Consider the following 20,593-nt stretch of genomic DNA (forward strand, 5'->3'; position numbering starts at 1 on the left):
GGTGTGCTGAGAAAACCATCAAAGAAGCAGGATTATATGAAGAAGAGTGTGGCATCAGTGGAGGGAGGCTTATGAACAACCTGGGATGTGCAGATGACAACCTTGCTCGCTGAAAGTGAGGAGGACTTGAAGCCCTTGCTGATGGAGATCCAGGATTGCAGCCTTCGGTGTGGATTCCAACTCAGTGTAAGAAGACCAAAGATCTTCACCACTGGACCAATAAATAACATCATGATTAAGTAGAGAAAAGATTAACTTGCCAAGGATCTCATCTTGTTTGTATCCACAATCAATGCTCGTGAAACAGCAGTCAAGGGCAATGAATGTACAAATGCGCTTTACACAATTGATGTGTGTATGGATTGTGATAAGAGTTGGATGAGCCCCTAATAAAATGATTAAAAAAAAAAAGAATGTGTAGGCAAGTCAAAAAAAGAAAAAAAGAAAAGAAACAGCAGTCAAGAGATCAATCCATGCATTGCATTGGATAAATCTCCTGCCCAAGACCTCTTCAGAGTCTTGAAAAGCAAGGGTGTGACTTTGAGGACAAAGGTGCACCTGACCCAAGTCATGGTGTCCTCCATTGCCTCATATACAAGCATGTGAACGTTGGACCTTGGTTTAAAAGACTGAAGAGCGATCAATGCATTTGAACTACGGTGTTGGCTAAGAATATCGAAAGTACCATGGAACTGCCAAATGAACAAACAAACCTGTCTTGGAAGATGTGCCACCAGAATGCTCCTTAGAAGCAAGGATGGCGAGACTTCATCTCACGCACTGTGGATGCGTCAGGAGAAACCAGTCCCTGGAGAAGGACATCATGCTTGGGAGTGTGGAGGGACAGCAGACAGAAAAGAGGAAGACCCTCGACACGCCGACACGGACTGACGTCGTGGCTGGGACAATGAGCTCAGAAAGAAGAGCCATGGCGAGAGGGGCGTACTCCCACGTGGTGTTTCTCTCTGTTGTACATGGGTCGCTGTGAGTTGGGGCTGACTGGACGGCAGCTAACATCAAGTATTCTTGTTTAGTCATTTTATTGGGGCTCATACAACTCTTATCACAATCCATACATACATCAATTGTGTAAAGCACATTTGTACATTCGTTACCCACATCAGTCTCAAAACATTTGCTCTCCACTTAAGCCTCTGGCATCAGCTCCTCATTGTTCCCCCTCTCTCCCCACTCCCCCTCCCTCATGAACCCTTGATAATTTATAAATTATTATTTTGTCATGTCTTACACTGTCCGATGTTTCCCTTTACCCACTTTTCTGTTGTCCATCCCCCAGGGAGGAGGTTATATGTAGATCCCCGTAATCAGTTCCCCCTTTTTACCCCATCCTCCCTCCACCCTCCTGGTATCGCCACTCTCAACACTGGTCCTGAAGGGATCATCTGCCCTGGATTCCCTGTGTTTCCAGCTCCTATCTGTACCAGTGTACATGCTCTGGTCTAGCCAGATGTGTAAGGTAGAATTGGGATCATGATAGTGGGTGGGGAGGAAGCATTTAGGAACTAGAGGAATGTTGTAGGTTTCATCGTTGCTACCCTGCACGCTGACTGGCTCGTCTCCCTCTGAGACCCTTCTGTAAGGGGATGTCCAGTTGCCTACAGATGGGCATTGGGCATCAACGACAGTCTTGACCACAGCTTGCTCCCCTGGTACCTGTTGGTGACTTCCAATGGCTGGCATATCCCTTAGCCATGGAGCAGTAAACCCATGCAGAGTGCCAGGAAGGCAGCAGCCCAGGAAACCCCCTGGGGTGGTTCTGTTCTGTAATGATGCATGGGATTGCTGAGACTTGGGATCGATGGCCCCAAACATCAACAGCAGCACAGAGTTACAGCCAGAGAACTGACTGTTGTGGGCAGCAGCATCTTCAACATCATCTTCTCCATCACCATCATCTTCTTCTTCGTCATTTCCACCCTCATTGTCCTCACCGTCGCAGCAGCACCTAGCCCAGAACAACGTCCAGTCCACATGAGCTGGCACCATCCCAGCGATCCCAGGCCTCACACTAGACAATGCAGCTCCCTGCCGGTGGTGTGAGGACTCCAGGTCTCTGTCATTTGGGGGGCTGCGACTCTCACTCAGGGTTGGGGGGGGCCTCGAGTGGAGATCCCCGGTGGCCTCTGACCGGGAAGGTGACTGGGGTGCGGCCCTGTTTGTGTGTTCTTCTCCTTCTGGGTGAGAGGCCCCCATTAATCTCCCCCTGCCTTGGCTTGGGGGTCAGGTTTCGGGGCCCTAGGCAGATGGTGTCCAGAGTAGCCCCATTTGCTTAATCCTCAGGGCTCCAGAGTCTGTCCTTAAAGGAGAGAACAACAGGCCTGCTGAGGTCGCCATCTGTCTCATTCTAAAATGCCCGTGAGGGCGGGGCGGCGGGAGGGAGAGAGGTCTCTATAGTAACGGTGAGGAGGGGTGTGTGTGTGTGTGTGTGTGTGTGTGTGTGTGTGTGTGTGTAAGAGAGAGAAAGACCCTGCGCTGTGCGTGAATGAGGCAGGAGATAGAGAGATGAGATAGAATCCAGACTCTTCTTCCCAGACCTCTTTTCTTTCTCCTGCAGTGATGGGCTATTAATTAAGACTCATTGCTGCCTTATTATCCCCGCAGATAATTAGCTGCTGCTTGTAACCCGAGTCTCCGAGGGACCTTCTCTAAAGCGGCGCCTTTGCTGCTGCCCGCCCACACCTGCCCTTCCTTGAGATGCAGGCCCAAGTTGCAGGGCCTCAAGTCCAGAGTGGGGCCTCGTGGAACAAAGGGGGACACGTTAGTGATGCCAGGAGTCCCAGCAGGCAGGCAGGATGAACCCCAAGGGTGAGGGCCTGGCACTCTATTAGTGGTGAATGAAGGAACCCACAGGGGCTCCCCGGGTGGTGCAAGCGGATACACATGCTCACCTACAGGTTGATGGTTCAAATCTACTCAGAGGTGCCTCTGAAGAGAGGCCTGGCGATCTAGCTCTGGGGAAAGGTAAAAACAACCATGGAGAACCCATCAGGGGCACCATTCACACCTGGAACCTTTACTCGGGATAGTGAGGCGGAGGGCTCGGACCCAGCAGGACCTAGTATATGGTGGGCGCATCATCAGTGTCTGCCGAGGAAAAGGAGAATGAATCAAGGAGCTGGTATACAATTAATTATTAATTAATCTCTGTTGAGGTAAGAATGAATAAGGCAAAGGACTGGTGTGCAGTTAGAGCTCACTGAACATCTACTGGGGAAAGGAGGAGTAAAGCAAAGAGCTGGTATACAGTAGGCGCTCAATTAATGTCCAGAGAATGAATAAGGGAAAGGGCTGGTATGCAGTAGGCACTCAATGTCTCCCGAGCAAAAGAAAGATGACAGTAAAGCATTGGAAGGCTCTCAAAAGCAGGCGGAGAGGTATGAGGAGCAAGAATTCCCCAGCCAACAAGAAGGAAAAGCATTTTCCGACCAAGTGCGTCTGGCTTCACATGCCTGACCATCAGCGTCTGCTCCCGGTCCTGGCACATGCTGTTCCCCCGGACGAGAGCGTGATTCCTGCCACTCGACCCGGGTCACCTCTCTTCATCCCTCATTTTAGATGGCGCCTCTTCCAGGAAGCGCTCCTTGATTTATTCCTCTGTCCTCGGCCAGTGGCGGGGTCTGACCATTCCTCTGACTTCCCTGTGCTCCCTCCCCTCTAGGTTTGTCAGGCTGAGCTGTGCTGGCCGACCTCTTCAACTAGCTTTTTACTAAGGGTTATCCCATGTTCTTCTGGGTATGTTGGGTGGGGTGGGGGTGGGGGGAAATCCTGTATTAGGCAGAGTTCTCTAGAAACACAAAACCAGGACATGTATAATTATATATATACAAAGTTCATATAGCAAAAAGGAATATAATACCAAATTAGTCCACACCGTGGAACAGAGAGCTCAGTCCAACTCACGTTCGTGGGTCAGTTAATCTACTGAAGGCCCTTCTAACTCACGCAGCCACTAGCCCAAGGCCGAGGAGGCAGGCAGTGGAAGATGAGATGTGGAGGCGTGGCAGAACCCAGTCATGCAGCGTGGCAAAGCAAGTCACTGTGCAGCCTCACGGTGGAGTGATGCGAGGGGGCTGGCTGGAGATGCGGAGGCTGGGTGGTGGCAAAACGAGTGGCGTTGGCCCACAGGCAGCAGACACAGCCAAGTGGGGCGGAGCCATGGCGTGGGACAGCACGGTACCGTGATGGCGAGTCGAGGTCCGCAGTTGGCTCGACCAGGTGGAGCAGAGCACTGCGCCGCCCACAGGTAGCACAGCGCACATGGTGAGTCAGACCAGCTAGATCGGCACCTTGCTGGCCCGACCACCAGGGAGAGAGAGTGGAGGAGGTTCTCAGGGCCCTCCTTAAGAGAAGGCCAAGCCCACAGGGAGGTACCATCAGGCTGGGACCTGATTGACAGGCTAGACTCCACCTACACTTCTATACATCAACTTGGCATGACATTATGTAACTACCACAAGCACTGCTTACAAAGTGTATAAAGAAGGCTACCTTATGCATTTAATAGGAGGGGAAGATAGGACACATTTGTTAGATGGATTTAAAGGGGGGAAAAAGGTTGATAATACCAAGCGTTGAGGACGTGGAGTAATTGGAACTCCTCTCCCCGGCTGTGGGGAATTCAGTCTAGTGCAGTCACTTGGCAAACAAGATTGAGCAGTTTCTTAGGAAGTCACACACACACCTATCCTTGGCCCCACTCTTAGGTGTTTACTTCAGGAGTCCCTGGGTGGTGCAAACGGTTAAGTAGTTGACTATTAATCAGAAGACTGATGGTTCAAAGCCACCCAGGGACACTCAGAAGAAAGATCTGGTGATCAGCTTCCCAAAGGTCACGCAGCCTGGAGACCCTATGAAGCTAGATGGTGCCCCATGAGGATGCCGACTCCTGACCACTCTGACCAGGAACACAGTAGGAGGTTCTACGTCGAGTGGTGAAAAAATGTGGACACAACTCACATTCACTTTTTTAAAAAAGAAAGGAAAGGAAGACCAGACCTGCTGGTCTGAGATCAACTGCTGGGAGCCCTGAGACTTGGAACAACTGGCACCACTGCCAAGGGCCACTTTCCAGCAAACAGACAGCGCTTGGAAGGACGATGCTCCTTAGGGCAGGGTCTGCCCCAAAGATGAGGAGCTAGGAAGGGGTAGGGGACCCAGAGAGGATAGAGGGAGAGTGTTAATTCATGATGAGGGCGTCAGACAGTTTTGTGGATCAATTGGTGTGGGAGCTATTGAAAGGAAAGTGAACTTGCTATGTCTACTTTCACCTGAAGCACAAGCAAATGCACACACACACACACACACACACACACACACACACACACACACTGGACACAGTTCTGTTCTGTGGGATCCCCTTGAATCAGAATCGACCCGATGGCAACGGGTTAGTTAGTTAGTTAGTACCCACTCCTAGGTCTTCGCCCTCGAAAAATTAAACCTGCCCGTGAAGGTTTATAGCAGATGTATTCCTAATCTCCAAAACTCCTAAACGACCTGTCTTTGTTATCTAGCGCTGCTGTTGCAAAAAACACTGTAAAAGGTGTAGGGGGAGGGGGCTTAACAAACAGAACCTTCTTCTCTTACAGGTTAGGAGGTTATGAGTTCAAATTCAGGGCACCAGATCCAGCAGCAGGCGTCCTCTCTCTCTGTCTGCTCTGGGAGAAGGTCTGTGATGTCCGGTTTCTCCTGAGTCTAGGAGAGTCTCAGCACAGCGACCCTGAATCCCAGGGATGTACTCCAATCCTGGCTCTGCTTTCTTGGTGGCAGGAGGCCCCTCTCTCTGCTCCCTTGCTTAATCTCTGTTGCATGTCAGCAGAAATGCGTTCAGGAGCTTCATTGTTGCCTGCAATCTTTATGGAAGCAGCTCGCCGGGACTTTCTTCCCGGGGTGTCGCTGGTTGTCTCGAAGCACCTGCCTAACCCTGAAGATTGTATCCTGCCTCATTCATGTCACACGGGTTGGGATTTCACAAGACGGAGGATAATTACATCGCATCACCAAATGGACTGTAATTACATAAGAATCATGGCCAAGCCACGTTGACCCATTTCACTGACTTATTTTCGGAGGGGAAGGATGCGATGCAATCCATAGCACAGCCCCAATGCCCCTCCCCGAGTGGGTGAATGGTTGAAACAAACAATCATCCATCCGTAGACGATGGCATGCTCCCTACTCAGCAATAAAAGGAACACGTTCCTATTGTATACAACAGCCTGGATGCAGACACAAAAGACCGGGCTGTTCCATTTACGACATCCTGGAAAACGTAAGGATCGAGAGGAGGCAGTGGTTACCAGGCAGTGGGTGGGGGGAGAGGATAAACTAAAAGAGGCACCAGGGGAGCCACGAAGCCCTTTTGTGTCCTAATCATGAGGAAGGGTCACTAGAAGTTTGTCGACCTTTATGAAACTGTGCTGCCGAGAAGAGACAAACGGGGGTTGTTGACAGGAGCTGTCAACTTGAACCGGACTCAGGGCGACCTGATGTCCAACAGAAAAAGTCACTGCCCGCTCCTGGGTCACCTGCATGATGGCTGTGATGTCTGAGCCCCTGGTTGCCACCATCATATCCATTCATCTCTGAGGGCCTTCCTCTCGCTGCCCCTGTCCTTTACCCAGCACGGTGTCCTTCTCCAGGGACTGGTCTCTCCTGACAGCACGTCCACAGTACGTGAGAACAAGCCTCACCATCCTTGCCTCTAAGGAGCACTCTGGCCGTACTTCTTCCAAGACAGACCTGTGGGTTCTTTTGGGCACCCACAGCACGTTCACCGTCCTCCCGCCAGCGTTCTTCACTCAAGGCATCACCCCTTCCTCGATCCTGCTTCCTCGAGGTCCAACTTTCACAAGCAGAGGAGGCGGCTGGAAATAGGTTCACTTTGAGTCGCCCTTGACTCGGTGGTAGTGAGTGGAGATGAACGGTCCTGTGCGTACATTAACCCTGAATGCACACGTGTGTAGAAAACACTGATTGCCCTCCTGTCTATGCTGACCCACGGCAGCCCCATGGCCAGTGCAGGGCTGGACTTCATTCGCTGGCCGTGCACGTTACAGAGGCGGTTTGTCAGGACTTTCTTCTGAGGCGCCACTAGTTCTGCTTGAGCCACCCATCCTTAAAGACAAAGCGCTCACTAACGCAGAGTCGATTCCGACTCACAGTGAGCCTCTAGCACTGCCCCTTTGGGTTTCTGAGACATGAATAACTCTTTACAGGAGCAGACAGCCCCGTCTTTCTCCCACACAGCAGCTGGTGGACTCGAACTCCTGACCCTGCCTGCCTTCTGAACTGGGTAAACGCTCCCCTTCGTATCTCAAATGGTCCCTCGTTTAAAGGTGCGCCCATCTCCCTAGTGTCATTGCTCTCCTTAACGACCTGTCTGTTGTTTGGCTGAGAATCGAGCCCAGGGGTGAGTTCCGTTCCAGCCCTGAAGGGTGAGGAAGAGTCACAGCTTCAGGGGTTCCAGGAGTCTCTCTCTGACCTGTAAGCCTGGTCTTTTTTTAAAATTTGAGTTCGGGTTTTACCGTTTTTCCTCCCACTCTATCCAGAACCTTCTAAAAGGACCCCTTTCCAGGGATCTTTGGAGAAGGCCAGGCACCATCGAATTCTTCTGGTCTGGGGGTTGTGGAGGCTGAGGTTCATGTGGTGAGACCATGTGTGTTTGGTGTTCAAAGCCACCAGTCTGTGGCACCTTGTTGTGGCAATGTCAGGAAGCTAAGAGGCCATCCCAGCTCCCGCCCTCGGACCCTCTGCTGCCACACTTACAATGTTAAGAATGTCTGGTCTTCTCCGGAGCCTGCGCGAGTTGGCAGAGCAGCCGGCATTCTGAGTAAGAAAGTGCTCTGCCCTCCTGCCCTGAGAAGCAGGCAGCTGGTCAGGAGTGTGGGTGTTGGCACCATGCAACCGAGCCGTATTCAAATCTGAGCACTGACATTACTTCCCAGGTGGCCCTAGGCTGGTTACATCGCTTCTCTGTGCCTCAGTTTTCTCATCTGTGGAATGGGGGTAGTGACTGTCGCTACTTCCTGGGGTTTCCCCTGAGACCTTCGTGACACTGGGCATAGAGAGGACTTGGAAAAGAGGTCGCATAAAGTGGAAGTTCATGAGAGAGAGAGGGAAGACTGTGGGCAGAGTCTCCTGTGTGGCCTGAGGAACTTAACGCTGACCTAACCCTGAATGACCAGCCCCTGCCCACTCTCTGATGGCATTTCCCATCAGTCCCTCTGGAATTGTATTGGGCCAATCTGCTGCCCGAGACCTCTAGGAAAGTGTTCAAAGGCAAAGATGTCACAGGGGGGACGAAGGTGCACCTGACCTGAGCCATGGGCTTTTCGATCACCTCCTATCCCTGGGGAACCTGGACGGTGACTAAGGAAGACCAGAAGAGAACTCGTGACCTTTGGATGATGATGCTGGCGGAGAATATTGATGACCACCATGGATGGCCAGAGAAAGAAACAAATCTCCCTTGGAAAGAGTACAATCAGAACGTTCCTCAGAAGCAAAGCTGTCGAGACTTTATCTCGCCTGCTTTGGACGTGTTTATTGGGCGGGACTAGTCTCTGGAAAAGAACAGCCTGGCAAAGTAAAAGATCCGTGGAAAAAAAAGAGGAAGTGCTCAGTAAGACAGGTTAGCACAGCAGCTGCAACCACGGCTCAGACACAACAACTGTGGGGCCGGTGCAGGATGGGGTGGGGTTGCATGCATCGAGCCTGCCTCAGTGGCACCTTACAACAAAGCAACCAGTCCCTCTAACCAAGTTCATTCTCCAGCACACCCATTCTGTTCCCCTCCTCTGGCCCTCTCCACTCACTGTACCTTCAACCTGACGCTTGTCCCCCCAAATTATCCCAAGGCTGTCTCCTTCTTCTCTTCCACATCTCTGCTCAAAGGACCTCACCCAAGAGGTCTCCCCCAATCGCAAGGCTATCGCAATGCCCCCTCCCCCAGCCAGCTACCTTGCACTTCAAGGGCTGGAGAACCATGGCCTGTGAACCAATGAACTGTCATTTGTTCTTGCAGGGGGAAAAAAGAATATTATTTATTCTTCACTTGTTTGTTTATCTATTTCTTTATATGTGCCCATGTTTTTGAGTACATTCTACTCATCATTTCTCAAGCTGGGGAGGGGGGGGGAAACACTGCAGGAAAAAAAAGTCAAGCCTTGAGCTACAATACTGAGGGATTCTATGGCCAAAATCATGCGCAATACCAGCAGCACCAAGAGGAGGTGGAAGGGATACACAGAGTCGACAGCCAACCATTTCAAGAGGTGGCATGTAAGCAAGACGTGATGGTACTGAAAGGAGCCCAAGCTGCATGGGAGGCATGAGGGGGAAGCAAGGCTGCAGGAATTGACGGGCCAGCGATGGAAAGGCTTCTGTGAATGGAGACAGCACTGGAAGCACTCACTCATCTAGGCCAGGAAGTGTGGGCAGTGCTTCGTTCTGCTGTACTCAGGGCGGCTCTGAATCTGACACGACAGCACCTGATATCACCACCAAGGAATGAGGCTGTGTCAGGAGCAACAGGAGCAGAGCCTGGCTGCAATGTCGAAGACACTTACTCTCTGGCCTTGACAGAGGGGTCTGCTCACTTGATGCTAGCGTGCTCTTCACAGCAGTCAATGCTATGCAAAGATGGCTTGTTTACTCCCTTACTGACTGCTTCTGTGTCTCTCCCTAGCCCCAGACCTGATTGTTCACAGCATGCAGTTCACACCAGGTCATGAACTCCTCATTACAGCTCTCCACTCAGGACTGGAGGACGGCTTATTAACAACCCAGCTATGCAGAGAACACAACCCTGCTCGCTGAAAGTGAGGAGGACTTGAAGCGCTTGCTGATGGAGATCAGGGACTGCAGCCTTCAGTATGGATTGCAACTCAGTGTAAAGAAAACCAAAGTCCTCACAACTGGACCCATGGGTAACACCATGATCAGTGGAGAAAAGAATGAAATCGTCAAGGATTTCATTTTGCTTGGGGCCCCAAGCAATGCTCTTGCAAGCAGCGGTCAAGAGATCAAACGATGCATTGCATTAGGTACCACAAATCTGAATCGCAAGACGTCAGCAGAGTGTTGAAAAGCAAAGGTGTAACTTTGAGGACCAAGGTGCGCTTGACCCAAGCCAGGGTCTCTTCTTTTCTTTTCAGAATACCACCAGACTTGATTTGACACAGAACACAATCTGGTTGTACGTGCGGGACAAGCTGAAAAGACAAACCAACAGAGACGTGGTTTTATTGAATTATAATTAAGCCACAGAAGGACGGGTCAGTAAGCAAGAAACAAAACATTTCAGCTTGAGAGAAGAATTCATTTCCTATCCAGTGCCCATGCTTTTGGAATCCCCACTCTCTGTTGCCCATGCCATGGAAATGAAAAACATGTTTTATTTTTCCTGGGGTTACAGGCTCCCCAGGCAACGGCACACTCTTCTGACCCTTCTGGCCCCTGCCTCGTGAGCTCCCCAGGGTCCAAGACAAGTAGAAAGAAAGCCTGGGTGTGAACCAGCGCTAGGGCCAGGGTTGAGTCACATGGTCGGCACTCAGGGAGGAACATGCAGGTTGGTGGTTCCAGCCGACGAGGCTGTGCAGCTGAAGAAAGACCTGGCGACCGTCTTCCAGAAAGCACTGAGGAAGCAGTGCCACTCCGTTAACGCACGAGACAGACGTGAGCTAGCACCCGCCCGAGGGCTGCTGGCTTGACTTTGCTTGGGTTGTTAGTTTTCGGGCTTAGAACCTACCTGGTCCAGCGCCACGCAACAATGAACTGAGCTGTGGGCTGGGTTTTGAATCTGCTACGCTGTGGTTTGAGTCCTAACTCCTCTGCAGACGTTTCCCCCACTCGAACGAGATTTAAATATTCTGAAAGGCCTCAAGAGAAGTGGAGAAGCAGGTGCCAGTCAGGGTTACAGATCCAGAAGGGATTTGGGCCAGGTGAGGGGACTCCGGACACTACCACGGGCACCTATTCCCTCCCCGCCCCTCAGAAATCTCCTAAGTCTTTGCCTTTGAATTGATTCTGGCTCCAGCAACCCTATAGCCTCCCAGGATTGCCAAGGCTGTAAATCGTGACAGAAGCCAATTACCCTATCTTTCCCCGCCGCGGCAGCGAGTGGGGATCGAATCGCCAGCCTTTCCGTGGGCAACAGATCGCTCCAGCCACTGCACCACTAGGGCTCCATCGACCCTTTTGGGGGGCGTATGATGCCAGACTTTTATTCTGAAGCCGAGGCCACGACCCATGAGGTAATCTTTGGAGCCGCATTCCAAAGTCCAAGCCCCATTGGCTGGCTGGCGGAGTCCCGCCCATGATTCCAGGAGCCCCGCCCTCATCAAAGCTCTTAAAAGCGCACGTCCCGGCCTGAGCAGCCACGAGTCACCTGCCTCGCGGAACTGGGCCGGCAGCACAGGTGAGACTGACTGTATCCACGGTGTGGGGAGGGGGAGGCCTTGGCTGGAGGAGGGGGGTTGAGGTGTGAGTGACTCTGAGCCCCTGGTGGGCTTGAAGCTGGTTTGCAAGTCGGTGCGCCTAGCATCTTTTCAGAGAGACCGTGACGGCGAAATGTGGCGGTTCGGACAGCGGCGATTCCTCTGGTGGGCTACCTGGGAGGTAAGTTCTAAGGTCTAGCTACGGGGAGGGGAAGAGTTATCAGTATGAGCTGTGTCTTCCTCTTTGCCATCGAGGTAAGACTGGAGGAGGAAGACGTGGGGAGGGGGTTGCCAAGAGCCGGAAGAGCTCAGAACGAAGGCGGAGGGGAGGGGGAAGGGGGGGAGAAAGGAGGGAGGGGAGGGAGCGGGGGCAGAAGGAGCCAGAAAATGGAAGTTTTCTTCAGCACCACCGAAGCGGCGGACAGCTCTTCTCGGACGCGGGCGAGCAACTGCTATTCGTTTCAGCACCGAGTCTCCGGACAGCTCCCCGCGTGAACTTAAGACCGTGATGGGCCGGGAGAGGGGACCGAAGAGATGATCTGATTCCTGGGGACTTGGCCCTCAGTTGATGAGGGCTTGTAACCTCTGGTTTTCCAGATGAGCAGGTAAAACGAAAGAAATCCACCCACCTAAGCCTGTATTTCCCAACAGGTAAAGATGGCCAATTGGTAGAACGATGGTGAGGGGGCTGGAGCAGGGGGAGGTCCCTGCCCCAGATGTCGTTCTGGCTTCCCACCCCCCACCTTCCTGCAAGATACAGTGTACTAAGCATTTTACATACACCAACCCGAGGATGTAGGTGTGACTGCCCAGGTGAGAATCCAGGAAACAGAGGCAGGGTAGTAGCTCGCCTTTCAACTCCAGGCCTCCTGAGAGTCTGACGTTCCTCCTCGGTGGGGACTGGGCCCTCCACAGCGCTGACCCTGCCTCTCGGGACAGGAGGGAGGGCAGGAATGGGAGAGCGGAGACGATTGTTTCTACTTGGCTCAGGTGAGGTTGGGGGTGGGCTGGGACTCAGGTGAGGGGCAGAGAAGCCGGAGAAGCATTATGGTCTAGTGCTGTGTGGAAGACTAGTGATTTTGTTGTTCTGATATCCATTGACAACAAGTCACAGCCGGCCTCACAGCGTGGACTCCTGTCGACGACTTCCACCCCAGACAGACTAGCAAGGGTCCAGCCTGGAGGCGGGTGGGGGTGGGCAAATAAAATATGGGGGTTCAGTTCACACCGAAGTGCCTTAAATCTGCTTCAAGAGAAAAATAAACAAGAAACATCAACCACAGGAAGTCCTGTGCAGCCTAGTTCTGCCTTCACACAGGACAGGTTACCATGAGTCAGCACCAACTCAGTGTGTGTGTGTGTGTGTGTGTGGTCTCTGCCACCAACATAGTCAAGTACCCAAGCACGATGCTGGACCAAGCACTCAAGCATGATACACAGAGCCCCAGAGATACAGAACATCTGGTTTTCAAACCCAGAAATCCAACCAGGGAAGGGAGTTCCCAGCTCTCCCTAGACCAGGGTTTGGGCTTGGCCTCGAGGCTCCTTCCAGAAATGCCTTTTCTGACCCCCTCCCCATCAGTTTTCCACAACCACTCACAGGGCCAGGATGTGCTTGTGCCCGGGGCAACATAGAGACTCACCCCAATCCTCTACAAGTTCTTAATCAAGGCACAGACTCCCCACCCCATTGAGATCATTCCAGAGTTAGGACAAGTCCTCATTGGCTGTTCCCACAAGACTGTCTGGGCCTTTTCCCCCAAGTCTCATTTCATCATCTCTACCCCCCTGATTGCCTCCCCCCCACCCCCTCACACATACACACATACCAAGTCTGGCTATACATCCTCACAGGCCCACCCCGTTTTCTCCCTGGCACGCAGCCTAATTCACTGGTGTGTCGCCTGCTGATGTGTGGCTCCCCCTTAAACAGTGGGCTCCATATGGGCAGAGAATCTGTTTGTGCTTTCATGCTGCGTCCCCAGGGACTGCACACAGTGGGCACTCAATACCAGCTCGCTGGATCAATAAAAAAACATCTAAGTGTAAACCCACACGTAGGCCCATCAATGGGTTGATGTTGTCTCTCACACACACACAGGAAGCCACCTTTTGTGGCTTGGTGGCCCCCCATAGAGACACCATCATGGGGTGGCATTTACTGCAGGTGTTTCTTAGGGAGGGGCAGGGGTATAATTGAATTTATGGACACTCAAGGGTTGTCCAGCCCACTGACAGCCCCAGGAGAGAGGCAGACTCATTTAATTAGCAATTATAGGACATTGATTCCTCATTAGCTCCCTCCTCGGCCCGGACAAATGGAGTCTTCCATGCCCTCAGAAGGACTGCCTCCGTGCGCCATGAACCAGCACCCTCAGAGACACCTAGAGGCCAGAGATGGAGCCTGGTGGTGCAGTAGTTAAGCACCCGGCTGGCAGTGGAAAGGTTGTCAACTCAAACCCACCCCGTGACTCAGTTGGGAAAGGACCAGATGGCCTGCTACCCATAAAGATGCCTCACAGGCCAGTTCTGCTCTGCCCCTGAGGGGTCTCTGTGAGTTAACATCGACCAGAGAACACCCCACCACAAAATACCAGAGACGCTGGGGGCCAGGGCCGTGAGAGGCAGTTTCCGTGTCTGGATTAAGCCTAAGGGTGGCAGAGTTTCCGGCATCCTTAGACTCATCCTCTAGGAATGAGCGTCGTCAGAAAGGAAAGGCACCCGGAAATTGCCCCATGGGGCCCCCTGTTCATAAGAGGAGGCTCTGTCCCGGGCTTTCTGTGACATCTCGTGAGTGTCCTCACACAAAACCCCTACTCGACAGTTCCAAACAGAATGCTCAATCCACCAGACCCTCAGCTTGCCTCTCCCTCCAGGTCCCCATCCACGGGGCAGCCCCTCCATATCACAGAGACCTCCCCCCCAATCCACACCCTCACCTCCACAGCCCCCAAGGTAACCCCTTCGGTTCAAATGTTTCCTGTCTTCCTAGCCCTGCAGTCCCCATCACTGCCTACTCGCCTTCAGGGTTTTTAAACCTCCCCACTGCCTGTACCACCAGGAGCTCTTGGGGCACTGGGCAGCTAACCAAATGTGGAGGGTTCGACCCCCATCCAGGAGCCTCTCTGTGGGAGAAAAGAACTGGCGATCTGCTCCTATAGGGACCAAAGTCTAGGAAACCCTATGGGGTCGCTATGGTCAGAACTGTCAGTCCACAACCTGAGCTAACTGCAAGGTCCACAGTTCAAAACCACCAGCTGCTTTCTGGAGGAAAAATGATGCTTTTCCCTCTCATTAAGAGTAAAGCCTTGGAAGCCCACAGGGCCAGGTCTACCCTCTCCTGTACTGTCACTGAGAGTCAGAATCAACCCAACGGCAGTGAGTCTGGTTTCAGTTTAATAGTAATCAAGGAGCCCTGATGGTGTAGTGGTTACAGTGCTTGGTTGATACCCACAAGGCTGCTGGTTCAAACACACCAACTGCTCCCTGGGGAAACAGGTGACGTCGGCTCTTGTAAAGTATTAGAACCTCAGAAATCCTTCCCTGCCCTGTAGGGCCACTATGAGTTGGAATCGGTTTAACATCAGTGGGGTTGTTTTCTTGGGGGTAGAGGGGAATAGTAACATATTGTTTACACCAGCTACCCTCCCCATACTGAAAGTCCCACTGACCGTCCACCAGTTGCACCCACCTCTCGCTAGCCTGGTGGGGACAACCTATCGCTTTAATTTTCCAATTTGGGCCTGAGGCTGCTTTTCCTCAGAAGCCCCCAAAGAATGCAGATTCCAAGGGCCCGTTTTGGCCAATGGAGACAGGGCGGGGCCCGGGAGTCTGCATTTTGACACATTTGCGCACGACCCTTCCCTTGTCCTCTTCCGGGGCCGCCAATCCCAGAAGCAGAGAAGGACCAGGGGACTCCTGGGTCTGGGGGCTGGAACTGAGACCTCGGATCTCTGGATCAGAGTTCTTCGCTGACTGAGCAGGGTTTGGGAAAGGATCCCTGGCGGCGCCGTGGTTAAAGCGCTTGTCCGCAACACGGAACGTCAGCGGTTGGAACCATGCTTCGCGGAGGGAAAAAGATTCGGCAGTGTGCTTCCGCGAAGAAAACCCCACTGTGCCCTAGAGAGTCCTCGCCTTGAGTCAGGACAGACTTGGTCGTTGCTCTCTCTCTCTCTCTCTCTCTCTCTCTCTCTCTCTCTCTCTCTCTGTGTGTGTGTAGGGGAGAGGGACAACACGAGTGCCCACTACCTGGTCGAGAGGCCCCTCTGCTGCCTGCCTACCGCCCTCCGCCTTGTGCACATTCTGGAAGGTTCTATTGGGGGAGGGTGGGGTCCGGAAGGAGGGTAGCATTTAGATTGCTGCGTCACCCCAGTCGTGCGGGCTGTGGCCGCTGTCTGCACTAATGGTGGTCCCCTCCCAGGGAGGGCGGGGGTCCGCCGGAGCGAGCCAGCTCTGCTGATTATAGCCTGCGCCTTAATGGGCCCTTCAAAAGAGAGTGGCTTGGTTTCCATGACAACAGGCAGGCAGCGTCAGAAGGAGAAAGCTTGTTTCCTCCCCCACCCATATCTGGCTCTGGAATCTGCCCCCCACCCCCTACCCCACCTCCCTTCCGATGCTGACCCCAGCCTGGGCCCAGCCCAACCCAGAGAGGGCCCTGGCCTGTGGGTGGTCAACGCTAGCCCCTTGGGGAGTCCCGGGCCTCCTTCTTTCAGCCCCATAGGTCATCAGACCCCTGATCCTGCACCAGCCCTGGAAAAGAGGGAGGGGGCGGGGTAGAACCAGTATGCGCTGGTCCCCCCCTACGCACAGCAAGACAGAGGGGGCAAGGGGAGGGCGGAGGGGACCTGGCCTTCGTCTCCAAGTTTTCCCACTCACGTGTGGCGCCAGAGGAGTGGGTGGAGCCAGCTTGATGCCTGATGATATGGACTGGCCAGACTTTGTTGCTGACCAGAAGGGTCATGTGACCTGCCCTTGGGGCCCGGGCGCGGGGGTGGGTGGGAGGGGATACAGCACTAAAGGCTGGGGCCACCACAGAGGAATCCTGCTCCTACCCCACCTGGCTGTCAGATGGGGGGCCTGTGGGGGAAGGGGAAGGTCTGAGACGTTCGCAAACGTCGCCAAGGCCAGGCGTCCTTACCCAGTGGGACCCGGAACCCATGGGAGCAGATGACAGTGTGGGTTGGGTGGGTGCTTCTTGGAGGCGACCCTTGTACCGCGGCGCCACGAGAGAGCCTCTGGGTTCTTGGGGAGGGTCCGCGGGGCTGATCCTGAGGAAAGGTGCGCGCAGGTAGTCCGGAAGGGGACAGGCCATGAGTCTGCGCCGTCGCGCCGTCTTCCTGCGTCCTTGGCCGCAGTCCCTGCGTTTGCTCAGTGCCTTCCAAACCTGGGGGCTTGGGCCATGTTCTGACCCGCAGGGTTTTGGTTGGCTCCGTTTTGGAAGTTGGCAGCCCGACCTTTCTTTTTCGTTTGAGTCCGGAAGCTCCACTGAAACCCGTCCACTGTGGCATTTGGGATTTGAAACGTCAGTGGCATCGCTTCATAGCAACACACAAGCCTCTACCGTACAGCAGGAGGAGAGGGGGTGGTGAAAAGGATTGTATGGACCGATCAGGTTGTGGTTATTGTTGCGAACAATGACGACAGAAGACATTGCTGGGTCTCACCATTGTCCCCAGGCCTGAGCCCATGGCTGCCGCCGCTGTGTCCATCCATCTCACGGAGCGCCTGCCTCTTTGTCCCTGCTCCTCCACTTGACCAAGCACGCACGATGTCTCTCCTGACCCCATGTCCAAAGCACCTGAGAAGCCATCTTGGCTTCTGAGGAGCATCCTGGCTGTACTTGCTCGTCCTTCTGGCAACTCCATGGTACCTCCGATGTTCTGTGCCCACAGCACCATCTAAATGCATCGAGTCTTCATCCGTCTTTCTTATTCGTGGTCCAGCTTCCGGGATGCACACGGAGGGGCTGAAAATGCTACAGCTTAGGTCAGGCTGCAATCTCTTCTCCGTTTATCCTAGATCTGCCTTATACATATATCTTTGTATAGTATATCTACACATCCATCAATTAACGATACATCATAATGATGGTTGCATATAGCAGCCTCGACAAAATTAAAGCCTATGTCTTTGCGACAGGATGATAAGCTTCCTCTATTAGAAATCTATAATCTATATAGAAATCTATAAGGTTCCTATAGTAGTAATCTTACACCATTACCCTGATGTAAGATATACTTATCCTATCTAATAGATGTCTAATAATATTGTCTGTGCAATATTATTCTCCGATGTGTCCGTGAAGAAGAGAGGGAGGGGGGAGGACTAAGCAAAGGAGACAAAACAGAAACAGTTGGGAAATCTGGGTAAAAGGTACAGAAAAGTCCTTTGTACTGTTCTTGCGATTTTTCTTTCAGTTAGAAGCTCCAGTGTCTCAAATAAAGAGGTCACACACACAAGATAAGTTGGCTTAACATTTGGAGGCAGGCGGGGTGGAGTAGGGCGGAATCAATGTAAGTCACGCGTTTAACCAACTGGAAAGGAAATCCCAGAGGAGCACCCTGACAGGTCATTCATTCCAGATGAACGCAGAACTCTCCGGTAAGAAGTTACAGGCCCAGAGAGTAAGAGAACAGGGGACCCAGGAATAGACACACACTCCGTCAGGGCGGCTGCCTAGAGATACAAATCCGTCAACACTCATAGAGATGTGAGAAAGAACTGCATATCGAGAAGCAATGATATGATATGACATATGAAGATGAGATATGAAATAATAAAATATAATTGATCAAAGATACAGGAGCATGGGAGGGGATAAAAGGGGAGCTTATACCAAGGGCTCAAGGAGAAAATGTTTTGGAAATGATGATGATAATATATGTACAAGTATGCTTGATACAATTGATGTATGGAATGTTATAAGAGCCCCCAATAAAGTGATTTTTTAAGTAATTGTCTATTGAGAAAACATCCCAGCCCAGTCCAACTCAAGTCCATAAGCCTGATATTAGCCCATAGGTCCAATACCAGCCTGTAAATTCCTTTTCAGACTCATGCAACACATGCAAGGACGCCGAACGCAGGAAGATCACAGGCCAGTGGGTGGAAAGTCTTGTGGCTCCACTGGCAGTGGAAGCATCTCAGTGCTGGCGTGGGTCTCCACGTGGCTCCTCCAGCTCCCAGGGCTGTAGCAGAGCTCCATGTGTATTGTCATCAGGAATATAAAGCAGAGAGTGTATCTGTCCTCCAGTGAGCTGTTTACCGTATATACTTGAGTATAAGCCAACCCAAATATCAGCCAAGGCACCTAATTTTACCACAAAAACCATTAAAAATGTGCTGAAAAACTCAGCTTATGCACGAGTATATACCGTATCTCCCTAGCATCTCCAACTGAGGTCATACAGCTGTGACCTGATTGACAGGCTAGACTCCACCCCTTTGTAAGTCAACAGGAGGTCATGTAACTGCCACACAGCCCACCTTGTAACCACGATGCTACTGGGGCTCCCTCAATATATCTGAAAAACTCTTCCCCCCGTGAGGGGAAACGTGAAGGGCTGCAGCAAGCAGGTGTAGGATGTGATGAGCAATGGCCTACCATGAAGGTTTGGCAATGGAATGCAAACAGGACCCACCTGCAGTGCTGTGGCAGAGGTGGCAGCCCCAGCTGTGCCAGAAAGAACCCTGAAGCAGAGGCAGAATTTGAAGCCCAGGAACCTGGGGCCACCAGACGCATGGAGTCATGGGGACACATGATCAACTTGTTGATCCTCAGAGAGCAACTGGCAGCTGGCGGATGTTCCTGCAACTGGCCGCTGTTCTGGGATACGCACATCTGGTGTTAACAGCATTTACCTTTGTCGGGTGGCCAAAGAACTTCTTACATTTCAATGTTTGACTTTGGCGGGGCTGGTTCTTAAAGAGGCTGTCAATCCCCATTTGATAGAGAATGTTCCTCCTCAATTATAAACGAATAAAGGTTGTCTTTGGTATTGATTCTATCCAATGAAAAGTAAAGAACTCTTAAAACTCAACAGAAAGGAAGGCAGTGTGACAAGGTTTAAAGTGTGGTTAAAAAGTGCTGAAAGTGGGGAAAAGACGTGACCCTGCAGCTCATCCAAGAAGAGACGTCGAGGGCAAGTATGCCCAGGGGAAGATGTTCAGCTTCATCAGCGTCCGAGAGGAGAAAGCATGAATACGCAGAGGAGACACCGTCCACGTCTATGGTTGTCATCACTGTTGTCTGTCTCCAATTCAGCTCTGACTCATGGAGACCCCAGGATGTGCTGCCTGAGGTAGTTAGTTTATTGTGCCAACCTGGCCCATAAACACATGTGGGGTTAATTGAAGGGTGGAGGGATAAATGGTTCAGTGAGCCTCGCCTTTGTAGTCTCTTGCTTTGTGATGGTCGGGCCAGGGCACAGCTGCCTTAGCTAGGTCCCTGCTTTAGCTGGCAAGGCTCACTTCCTGCAAGACATCTGTGAGGAGAAGCCACATGGACCTACACTGATGCAGCCTTGGGTGCTGGAGCAGCCATGTGGAGAGCCCTGCCAGCGCCGAGATGCTTACACGCTCACTGATTTGGCTTTCCTCCTGCAGTCGGCATCATTGTGTGTGCTTTGTGAGATGGAAGAGGACTTTGTGGATTGGTGTTGGACATATGGGTTAATGGTGGACTTGTGGGCTCAGGCAGCATTGAGTTTTCATGATGTGCACATACCCTTTATATAAAACTCTCTCTTATACATGAGTTTCTGTGGATTTGTTTCTCTGAAGGACCCAGAGGAACACACTGCCCGTCCCTGCACCAGCCCCGCCCTCATGGGTGTCTGCACCCATTGCTGCCATCTCTGTGCTAGTCCATCTCCTGGGGGGTTTCTCTCATTGTCACTGACCCTCCACCAAACGTGGACATCCTTTGCTAGCTACTGTTCTGTCCCGAGCACCAAAGGAAACCAGCTGAAGTCTCTCCATCCTTCCTTCTGAGGGCCTTCATTTAAATCGTTTTATTAGAGGCTCAGACTACTCTTATCACAACCCATACATCAGCTGTGTAAAGCACATTTGTACATTCATTGCCCTCATCATTCTCAAAACATTTGCTCTCCACCTAAGCCCCTGGCATCAGC

The sequence above is a fragment of the Echinops telfairi genome, unplaced genomic scaffold, assembly GCF_000313985.2.
Source record: "Echinops telfairi isolate 266 unplaced genomic scaffold, ASM31398v2 ScPeMD7_7459;HRSCAF=8497, whole genome shotgun sequence".
Taxonomy (NCBI): domain Eukaryota; kingdom Metazoa; phylum Chordata; class Mammalia; order Afrosoricida; family Tenrecidae; genus Echinops; species Echinops telfairi.